This window comes from Leptinotarsa decemlineata, unplaced genomic scaffold, assembly GCF_025532065.1.
Source record: "Leptinotarsa decemlineata unplaced genomic scaffold, Ldec_3_MD MMD2_tig00026345_RagTag_RagTag, whole genome shotgun sequence".
NCBI lineage: Eukaryota > Metazoa > Arthropoda > Insecta > Coleoptera > Chrysomelidae > Leptinotarsa > Leptinotarsa decemlineata.
In genome coordinates, this window is record NW_027412696.1 from 275,409 (window position 1) to 286,789 (window position 11,381).

The following is an 11,381-nucleotide window of genomic DNA, read 5'->3' on the forward strand; positions in this document are numbered from 1 at the left end:
CCTGAACTGAATTTACAGGGAGGCCCATTGGAGTCGTAAACTCGACATCCATCTCCTCTGGAGACTCGCTCCTGAATTAAATTTACGTGGAGGTCATTTGGAGTCGTAAACTCGACATCCATCTCCATCTCCTCTGTAGACTCTCTCCTGTATTGAATTTACAGAAAGGTCTGTAGACTTAGCATCAGAAATAATTTTTTAAGTTCACTCTGTCCATAAAGGTCCCACGAGTAGCTAGGGAATGAAGGTCAATCACGGCAGAGCCCCGCATTACCGTGACAAGGCGATGCTACAACGAGAAGGTGCCCGGTATCTTGAAGGTTCCGTAGAGACAGCTGATAGGCTCAGTGTCATTCATCCTCTCGGCACGGATACATACACCTTAGGATTGAGCCAACGTTGGAATGCCATTCAGTTAGGGAATAACAGAACCACAAGTGATTCTGTCATTCCCGTATCCAGCGGGGCTACGTGGAAGCAGGCATCCGATGGCCGGTTTGCTCAACCCCCACATCCTAAGCCAATGCACTCGCCGAAAACAGCATGTACAGTGGTTCAGGCAGTGAAAGATGACCAAGGACACCCAACCCGCCACATCAGGGAGTACAGCAGTTCAAGAAAATATTCGTTTCAACTCCATTATCCGTAAAATTTCCTCTACTTCGAAATCAATGGAGTGGAAAGGTTTATTTTCATATATACCACACATTGCTTTCATTGCAAACGCTGGTTGAACGCTGGGAATAGATCAAAAAATGTAGTGCAGTATTGTAACCTTCGAAAAGGTCTACAAAAAAATCCTATTTCTTAGGGATAACCCATAATAACAATTTTTCATCCTCGAGAAATAATGGCATATTTACGAAGCGATTTTAGGCAATACAGCATTAATCCTTATCCAATTGAGCCCTTTACAGCATGTAATTTGAATTTATGATGCACTGTTTGTGTTTTAACACCTCGACACGTGTTTCACCAAGTGATCATCTTCAAAGAGGAAAATTAAAACTAATCTTCGTCTTTGAAGATGATCACTTGGTGATCGAAACACGTGTCAAGGTGTTAAAAATAACGATTTGGTGTTGGGAAAAAAACTCCAGTAATATTCATTGTAATTTGAATGAATATTTTCGAAGGTATTACAAATTCAAAATTCAAGGACATAGCGGTCGCGGCGGTACTGGCCAGGGCTGGAAGCCCTTATATATAAATAGCGCGTCAAAAGCCGTGTTTTGCCCTATAGCAGTGATCGCACGCGTTCATATGTAAATTTAGTATCAGCATTGCACCCGTGCGGAGCCGGGGCGGTTCACTGGTGATTTATAAATCTTGATCGCTTCATGACGTTTGCTATTTGACATCATACATGCATCTTTTCATGATTGAGATATTTATTTGGTAAAACATTAATCATATATCAAATCATTTTCTTTGAGTTGATGAAATCAAGTATTTTCATAGTCTCAAGTATTGTCATAATCTATTTCTCTACTAATGAATCAAAAAAATAATTAACAGAATATTTTAATTTCGTATTCAAACTGAAAATTAACAAACACTTGAAGACGAAAGTTATAAGTAATTCAAAATAACGTTTGTTCAAGTCCATTTTGAAGGAATGTGAAAAAAACCAATTGGTTAATCAGAAGTAAATCACATATCCCATGATATTTTTTGAAGCTCATGAATAAACGTATTTTTTCAGTCAATGAAAAACTTGTATTTTTACTAATGTATTCAAAATGTTATGAAAAACGGAAAGTTTCATTTACGTATCATTGCAAAAATTATAAGTTAGCATTTGGGAGTGAAAGTTATCAGTAATCCAAAATGACGATATTTTAATGTCATAAGGAAAAGCATCATATTAAAATGCAAAAAGAACTATTTTGATTTTTCATGAAATGATTTTAAATTATGTGATTATATGACCGGCATCTGTGAGATGTTCATTTTGGAATATTAATTATAATATTCACAATAATTTTATGCCCCAAATTATTATTGATACATATTGCATCACAAAAATATCTTATGTGAGACCATCTCCTGTGAGGTAATAAAAATATGAATGTTTCAATTAAGTTATTTTTTCCCGGAAACCGGAGGCACAAGGTCACCCATTTGTTTTATATGGATGATTTCAAACTTTATGCCTCTGGAGAGAAGGATCTCCATCAGTCCTTGAGGGTGGTGAAAGAGTACACGCATGCTATCGGTATGAAATTCGGGATAGACAAATGTGCAATGGTTCATCTCAAAAGAGGACGATACGGGGACTACGGAGAGGATGTGCAGCTCGTAGATGGAAGCATCCTATACCATCTGGATGCCGGAGAGACGTATACTTACTTCGGGTGGAACAACGCCACTCACAAGAGGTAACTGCAGTGAAAAACTCTCTCCGCGGCAAGTATCAGCACAAACTTCGACAGATCTGGTCATCGGAACTGTCGGGGAAGAACAAAGTTGCTGCAACAAATATGCTCTACTCGTTTGGAGTAGTGAAGTGGACTCGGGAGTCCACTCGACGTAAAGACCCGAACTCGACGTAAAGACCCGAAAAATGATGCATCTCTATAGGAGTGTGCATCCCAAATCGTCCGTTCCACGGTTGTACTTCCCCCGTCGTGGACTACATGACAGAATGGTACTGGATACAGCCTATAAAGTCGTCAGGAGTTCTGATCCCCTTCTCTGCATGGTCCGTGACCATGAAAGAGCAGGAATTGAAGCATTTCTCTTCAGGGCAGCTGCCCGAGAAGCTGATGAACTCAATTTAGTTTTCGACACTGAACGAGGTGACCACAACTCTGTCACCGAGTTGGAACCCGTTCAGCAAAAAGCTCATATAAAAGTCGCAAAGATCACCTCTCTTGCGGATAAGCCAATGCATGGGGTCTTCTTCAATAACCTTGGTTTATCGAAGCACCTGACTTTGCCTTTCCTCAGGTCAAGCGGCCTGAAGTCGGAAACTGAGGGGTTCATCATGGCTTGCCAGGATGGTGTCTTCAACACCTTAGTCTAACGCAGTCGCGTGATAGGTATAGGGGTTTCTAACACAAGGTGCAGGGCCTGCCGCGAGGCGTCCGAAACCCTAATGCACTTGCTATCAGCATGTCCAGCCTATATCCATCGACATAACGCGGCCCTAAAATTGAAACAAGAAGTTCCCCACCCTTAGGCTCATACTAGCTAATGAGTCTGATGTAGTTCTTCTCGACCACCAGAGGAAGACGATATTTGTCTTGGAGTTTTCAGCTCCTGGCGAGACAAATATCATCCAAAAAGGGAATGAAAAACGGATTAAATATTGAGATTTTCTCCTCGACTCTATCCAGACCACTCTGTCAAGTCAAGATGGTTGTTCTGATTTATTGGAATCCTTGGTGGAATGACGCCCTCTCTACTCCCGAATCTTAAAATCATACCGGCTTGCCGCACTAAGGCAGAAATCTTAGCCGGACAGATGCAGATGACTGTCATTCTTGGCTCACTGCGCTCAAGGCACATGATTCTCGGACTCAATGATCACTTACTCCACGGTGTGGTTAGTGATCGTTGATTGATAATGTTGCGCTCTTCCGAATGTATCGAGGCTTCGGGAATGAGGCATGACCAGCGCATACTACGGTAAAATTAATAATAATAATGTTTATTCACTCAATAGAGATAAAAAGTATACATAAATCTCAAATATAAAAAGGAGTAAATAAACAACGGCATTGAAGGAGCATTGCCGAAGGGGTGTTCCTTGTACGTTATATATAGCCATATCAGTAAATAATATGAGGTAAATTGAAATTCATCATAAGAAGTAGTATAAAATTAATGTTAAGAAATTATTTAAAAAAGTCTGAATTATAAAATAGTGCTTACGATCAGGCTAATTTTTACAGTAGATCAGCAACAATGGTTATTGACGGTTGAACGCAAAATATATTTTGTGTGTGATAAAATGACCAAAATAATAGTACAGAATGATAAGAACAATGCAAGTAACATGCATTTCTCTGTCCAATCGTTTTCTCACAATGAGGGGCGATCACAGAATTATCCCTGTTTCTTATGTGGTAGGTGTGTTCAGCTAGGGTTATCTGAATATTTCCTTTTTGAATATTATTTAGAATACTCATACAGAATAATTGCCTCATGTCAGGGACCTGCGTATCTCTGAAAACACTGTCACTTGAGTATGTTCGGCCTTTATGAAGTATTATTTTTCAAATCCACTTTTGAATTGAATTAAGATTCACCAAATAACTCCTCCTCATCCAATTATCCCGTACGACAATTGAGACTGAACAAGTGCAGAATATAGGGTTTTTAAGTATTTCATGTCTAGGAAGTTTCTGAGATATTGGAATTTAGAAAGTGTACCTCTCATCTTTCTTACTGTTTTTTTTATGTGTAAGTCCCAACGAAGGTGTCTATCAATTGTTACCCCTAGATATCTAATTGAGTCCCTTTCAGTTATATAGTAATTATTGTTGATATTGAGTTGTCCAATATCAAGCAATCGATTGGAGTATGACGTGAATGGTAAGGAATTCGTTTTACCGAAGTTAATTGTGAGTTTGTTCTGTCGAAACCAACGTTCCATTGATAGCAAAAATTTTCTTCTACACATAACTTGAGTTGTTCCCACGTAGATCCTGTGTATAGGATGGCAGTGTCGTCCGCAAAGCTCAAGACCTTACCTCTTGTATCAAGAAAGAGCAGTTCATTCAAGTAAATTGTGAGAAGAACGAGCCTAGCACAGTTACTTGAGGTATCCCAAAGCTCACAGTTTCCGGATTACTCATTGTATCACCTATCTTGACACTCTGTTCACGATCATTCAAATAACTTTTGATAATATGATGAGTTTGCGCTAGTCAGGCCCTATCCCCCGAAGCCCTAATACATTCAGGAGGGCGCGCCAGCATTATCAACCAACGATCACTCTCCACATCGTGGAGTGAGTATATTATAATAGGTTAAAAGAAATGATAATTGAAATTGAACAAATATTTGATGATCTCAGTTATTATAATGATATTAAATATCACTTTCATTTGAGTTCATGATGAAAACCAATATCATTTTAGGAATGTAAAAAAGTAATAATTGATACTAACTCACTTAATTACCAAGATTTTATTCAATCAAGCTTTGATTAAATACATACTTCCTTCGTTAACCAAAAAGCAAGTTTCGTATCTGTCAGATATTTCTATAATATAGTATATATAATATATAATATAGTATCTATATATAGTAGGAGGTGAAAAATCTATTCAAGAATGTATCACTAAACATTTGTGTTAATTTTTCCTATAGTTGCACAATTCATATCTCAATAGAATACACATTTTACTAATCCTATCAGCCTTGCAGAGTGCCTTATGGCTACCTGTCAATTCATGGGAACCTAAGAGTTAATCCAGCCTACAAAACAACACCTCAAAGAAACCCATCAGACATAATGCCGGAAGGCAAGGCAATACATCAGTCATTGAGAAAAGAAATTTCAAAGATATGAAGTAAAATAACTATAATAAACGTTGAAAATAATTATTTCTTTTTTGTTGTCAAAACTAAAGCGAACTAACAAAATATTCCATAATCTTTCTAATGTGACATCAGCCATTCTTAGTGCATTGCTTACTATATCTGAGCATGTTTGCTTATAGTGTGGCTCATGATTTTTTTGGTATGCGGTTGGATTGAGCAAGAATCCATTAATATCTGTTTAATTTTACTATTTGCTTGTCTAGTACTTGTATGTGACGTGAATATTTGGAACAAATTTTCCATAAGTATATGGAGCATCATCATGTTATGTACTTGTTTCACTTCTCTTATAGTTGAAGAAGCGTGAATAAGTAGATCATCTCAGTAGAATAATCTTTTAAATGTTTAAATGAAATAAGTTTTTGTACTTTTTCTCTGTAATGTTAAATTGAATGTGTGACACTTTTCTACAAGATGAAAAGTATTAACTTTATTTTTCTCATTGCCACGTCTGACTTTTTACTATAACCTCAAGTTAGTTAGTAGATTTTTTTTCCTGTTTTACAATTTTGTAGCAATGTTTAAATTTTTTTGTAGATGTCTTGATAAAGAATATAAACATATATATACCTTATATATATATATATATATATATATATATATATATATATATATATATATATATATATATATATATATATTTTTTGGACAGAACACTCAAAAAATGAAGGCAAACCGCGGACACGTGTTTCTGGCTATTGGCCTCATCAGCACGGTGCAGCCAATTGCAAAGATGGACAACAACTGGTTACCAAAAATGAAAAATTTCACATATGCACGGTGTCACCAACAGGTGACATTAGCTGGGTGGGTTGTTTGTTTTTCCGTTGGATATCTGCCACACGTACCTACAAAGTCGTTGGTCTGCTTGAGAGGAAAGGAGCAACTCTGAGCATGTCATAATGCACCTCTCCGGAATATTATTCATTATTCCGACTCCCACCCCGGAGTATGCTTGTGGAATTGTTTCCTGGCTCTGTATGCAGGTGGCGTAGTGGGTATCCCACTAAATCAACTGCAGAGAGATTCTATGACTAGCTGGAATTATTTTCATTTGATCGTGATACTCAGACGGTTCACACCGTTCTGGAGAGACCATGCCCGGTACTGATGATGGGGCAATCACCCCGAAACCGGTATATCGGTTGGTTGGATCGACCAAACGAAATTAATGTCTGCTTTTCATAGTGTGAAATAATTTGCGACGAATATTCCAAATCGAAGACGTCGCACAGGTGCCTGATGGTTTCACTTCAACTCTCTGCGCGGTATTAGCTGAGTGGGTTGTTTGTTTTTCTGTTGGGTAACTGCCACACGTACCTACAAAGTCGTAGATCTGCATTAGAGGAAAGGGGCAACCCTGAGCATGTCATATATATATATATATATATATATATATATATATATATTATTATTATTCTTATTATTATTATTTCTATCACCCGTTACTGACGATGCCCAATAGGCTGAAACAGCTGTCTACCGGTGGCTCTTAAATTGAAATCAATATGGGAATGATGAGAATGGTACTTATTTATCTACCTTATACATATATATATATATATATATATATATATATATATATATATATATATATATATATAATACTATACACTATAATTCTTTCCATCAGGAAAAACAAAAAATAAATTTAATATTGGGGATGAAAAATCGAGTAGTGTGCACTACTCATAGCAGCCTTCGTTCACAGAATTTAAAAAAACTTGCAGAATTGTTTCTTCAAAATGGCTATCCAAAATCTCTCATTTATAAACTACTCTTCAACAGATCTTCCATTAACACAATTCTAGATAATAACAATTTGTATGAAAATAAGAATTTACATAATAATATAAATATTACTAACAATAACAATTCCCCACAAATGACATTCTATTTCTCGTTACCTCATCTAGGTAGCCTTTCATTCAATCTTAAAAAAATTTTTAGTCAATTTGAACATGTGAAATTAGCTTTCAAAAATCTGAAGACTATTAAGACACTTTTTTCCAAATTGAAAGACAAAGAAGATATCATCAATTTATCCAATGTGGTTTATTCCATCCCATGTTCCAGTTGTGAAAAGATTTACAGTGGACAAACGAGTAGAAAATTAAAAAGACAGAATCACTTCGCACAAGAGTGACATAAGATGTAATAAACCGTCATGTACCCTTTCTAATCACACCATAAATTTGGATCATGCTTTTTCCTTCGAGAATGTTGAAATTTCAGACTCAGAAAATAATACTCAAAAAAGAACTTTCTTAGAAATGTGTCATATATTTAAAAATTCAAATACTATTAATTCCAGGACAGACATTGAAAGTCTCAGCCTGATTTATACCTATCTCCTTTGCTTAAATGAAGAAAATGAATTTGATAATACTTAACAATTCAGAACAGAAACTCCTTACCTTCACTCTCTGTGAATCATCATTTTACAGTTCTGTGAAATCTCATTGGCAGCAATGCATTGGTCAGAACAAGAAATTCTGTCAATCATGTCTGACTACCTGTTGAGTTCAATTTTCAAATTCATTGTTTCATATTATTCATGCAATCATCTCACATTATTGCAAAATTCTGACTGAATATTACATGTTTTTAACCAATTTTAATCTTGACATACATATATGAGGATCCTCTTTGTTACTTATGTGTTAACTTCATTTTAACCTCACTTTCGTAAATATGAACACGTTGTCCATACCCGTTTATTTATTCAATAATTATTGTAGAGTTCCCGATGAAGAGACAATAAACGCCTCGAAAGCTTGAACAGAAAAAAGAGTTTTACAATCTTTCTGCCTCTGACTACTATACCCGATTCATTCCCTACGTTATTCCTTAACTTAGCCAGTCAAGCTAACCTTTCCTTCTCTCTCTCTCTCTCTCTATATATATATATATATATATATATATATATATATATATATATATATACACTTGCTGCACCGCGCTGATGAGGCCAATAGCCAGAAACACGTGTCCGCGGTTTGCCCCCCTTTTTTGGAGTGTTGTGTCCACGAATTGTTTCATTTTTGATTTGTATCATGCACACTCGATAAAATCTCTCTCTCTCTCTCTCTCTATATATATATATATATATATATATATATATATATATATATATATATATATATATATATATATATTTATCAAGCTGCTGGAAAATAATTCCATGAAAATCAAAAAAACCTATTGTTTAAACCTATTGGGCATCGTATATGTTCATATGTTTATTTATATTGTTGTAGTGTGGAATTTTTTCTTATGTAGTGTATGTGTATTTTCTTTATTTTCTGCAGGACGTTCCTAATCAAATTTTGTTATTGCAAATATTCACGAATGTAACAGAAATTGTAATTTGATGTTAATAAAATTCCTACTTCTTCTTCATCATAGTTACAATATCATGAAACTGAATCTTTCAATAAATATAACCATAGAAAAAAATATTCAATTACAAACAGTTTGGAGTTTTTTTCAACTAGAATTAATTTAGCACCTGAGAAAGTTACATGCATCACACTTACACACAACGTAATTTGTTAATTGAAAGACGAAAACACCTATTTGGTTATGGTCAGGAAAAGCTAGTCTTACGAGGCAGCTTCATAATGGAAGACACAGACATGCACAAGAAGTGAGAGAGAGGTCCATTTAAATCATTTTATAATGATTTTGTGAAGATTCCCTGACAATGAAAGTATATTCAATAATTTAACCTACATTATTTTTTCACTTTGCCTAATGGTATCATGATTGGTTTGTAGGTATTGTGATTCGTTGGCTTCTGATAATTTATACAGAATATTCAATAAACTTGTAGTGTACCAATATTCCTTTGGTTTATGAACATCATCGCTTCAGCATCACTTCTCATGAACTGAATTATCCGAAAGATTAATACATGTGTATTGACAAAAAAGGAAATTATGAAGAAACTGAAATTTAGGCACCAAAACAGAAAGTTAGGCCCCGAAACAGAGTTTTACAGTGATAAAAACGCTTCTTCCCTACAGCGATAAACTAACAACGATGAAACTGATAGGTCTAGTCAAAACTTTCACTCCACCATCAATGTCACGAACTTTCAATATTACCTTCCAGTTACTCCATGCCTCATATCAATATATAGGAAAAAGTATGCTATTGATTACTGAAATATTTTTTATTCGGATTTCTTCGTTATATACTATTATGCATCATCACTTTCATTTGCAATAAAAACAGCTGCTTCAAAATAAATCGATATGATTCATTCACTTTTATTGGTGCCCATTTGTTCAAAAATTCAATGAAAATAATATTGAGAAGAATCTTATGATTCATTAAGAAGTTTTATTTCTTCAATGTTTACTTCCCCATCCGTTAAACCATTCGCTAAATGAATTAGCTGCGTATACCAAAAAATAGTTCTTTGGTGAAGAAGATTCTTTTAGAACAAATTCAAAACATGCATCTATAATGATCATTCATTCTTTTTTACTATTATAAAATCTGGAAAAACCCAAGAACTGAAGTCCACGCAAAGGAGTCACAGACAACAACTAAGTAGTAATTCAATATACTACCTAGCGATTTCCCGGCATACAAGTCAAATAATAGATTTTTATAGGCAAATTTTATTGAGTGGTCAGTTCAAGTTTAGAGTATAAATCTCCTTCATGAATATTGAATGATTTGAAATGATAATAACTTCACATTGCAGCAATCTGACACGTAACAATCACAAAATTATAGATTTCACTGTATTTATTTGAAGAATGTAAGTACTCGAATAGGAAACAAATAGATATTACATTGTCACTTGTGTTTGATTACAATATTTCGAACTATTTGAATTGCTTTGGACTCATTCAATTGTTATTCTCGTCAGTAAACACAAATAATTGCATGGAACTTGTTTTCTTCGTTATGAATATTTTGTAATGTTTCATTGTTATACGTTTCCATTTCGCTTGTTATTGATAATGTTTGACTCTAATGAACGTCTATAGAAAAATGTAATGAATCTAAGTTTTAATTCATTTGATTTGATCTGTATCCCGCTGCTTTGCTAAAAACCTTCGATTCAGTTCCTTTGGAGAAACTAATGTATGCTTTAGGCCAGGAGGTTTCTATCAAGTTTCATTTCATAATACCCGAATGGTAATCATTAGCATACTCAGTTCTTTCATTTTCGATATATCAAATAGAATAATTTCTGAATTGTCTCAAATACTTTCTGAAGAACTCAATCACCTGAAAATGCTTCAAAAAGAAATGGGTACATCGAAGGAGAATTCGAGTGGGCCATACGACCCAAGAGAGAGAAAGCCAAATTAACTCCAGCTAGGCTGATTAAGGAAAAAGCTTTCCTTATCTGGGTGGGAAATGTTTCGGACCGGATTGAGAAAATGTGGGAGAAACACGACGTGGAACCAATATTTAGGCTAACAAAAACCATAATACAAAATTTAAGGTCAGCTAAGCACCCCAGAGAACCTTAAGAATCAGTGTGTTGCCAATACAATATTCAATACGATTTGGGTAATTTACCAAAACATATTTGGAAACAAATCTTTTGTAATTTTCCAAAACAAAGTTGAATTTATTTGGGTAGTAAATTCAGAATGCAGCACATTGAAAATCAAAATCTGTTTTTACCAAAGTTGGGATTGTTCGTGTAGTAATTTTACAAAACGTGATTTTATTATTGAAAAAATGTTATGCGGTAACAATACAACGCTTTTTTGTAAAATTACTATAGACAGTTTCAACAGTGCGGGGTAAACTGGATTCCTTGTAGCTGCGGGTCGATCTACATTGGAGCCATG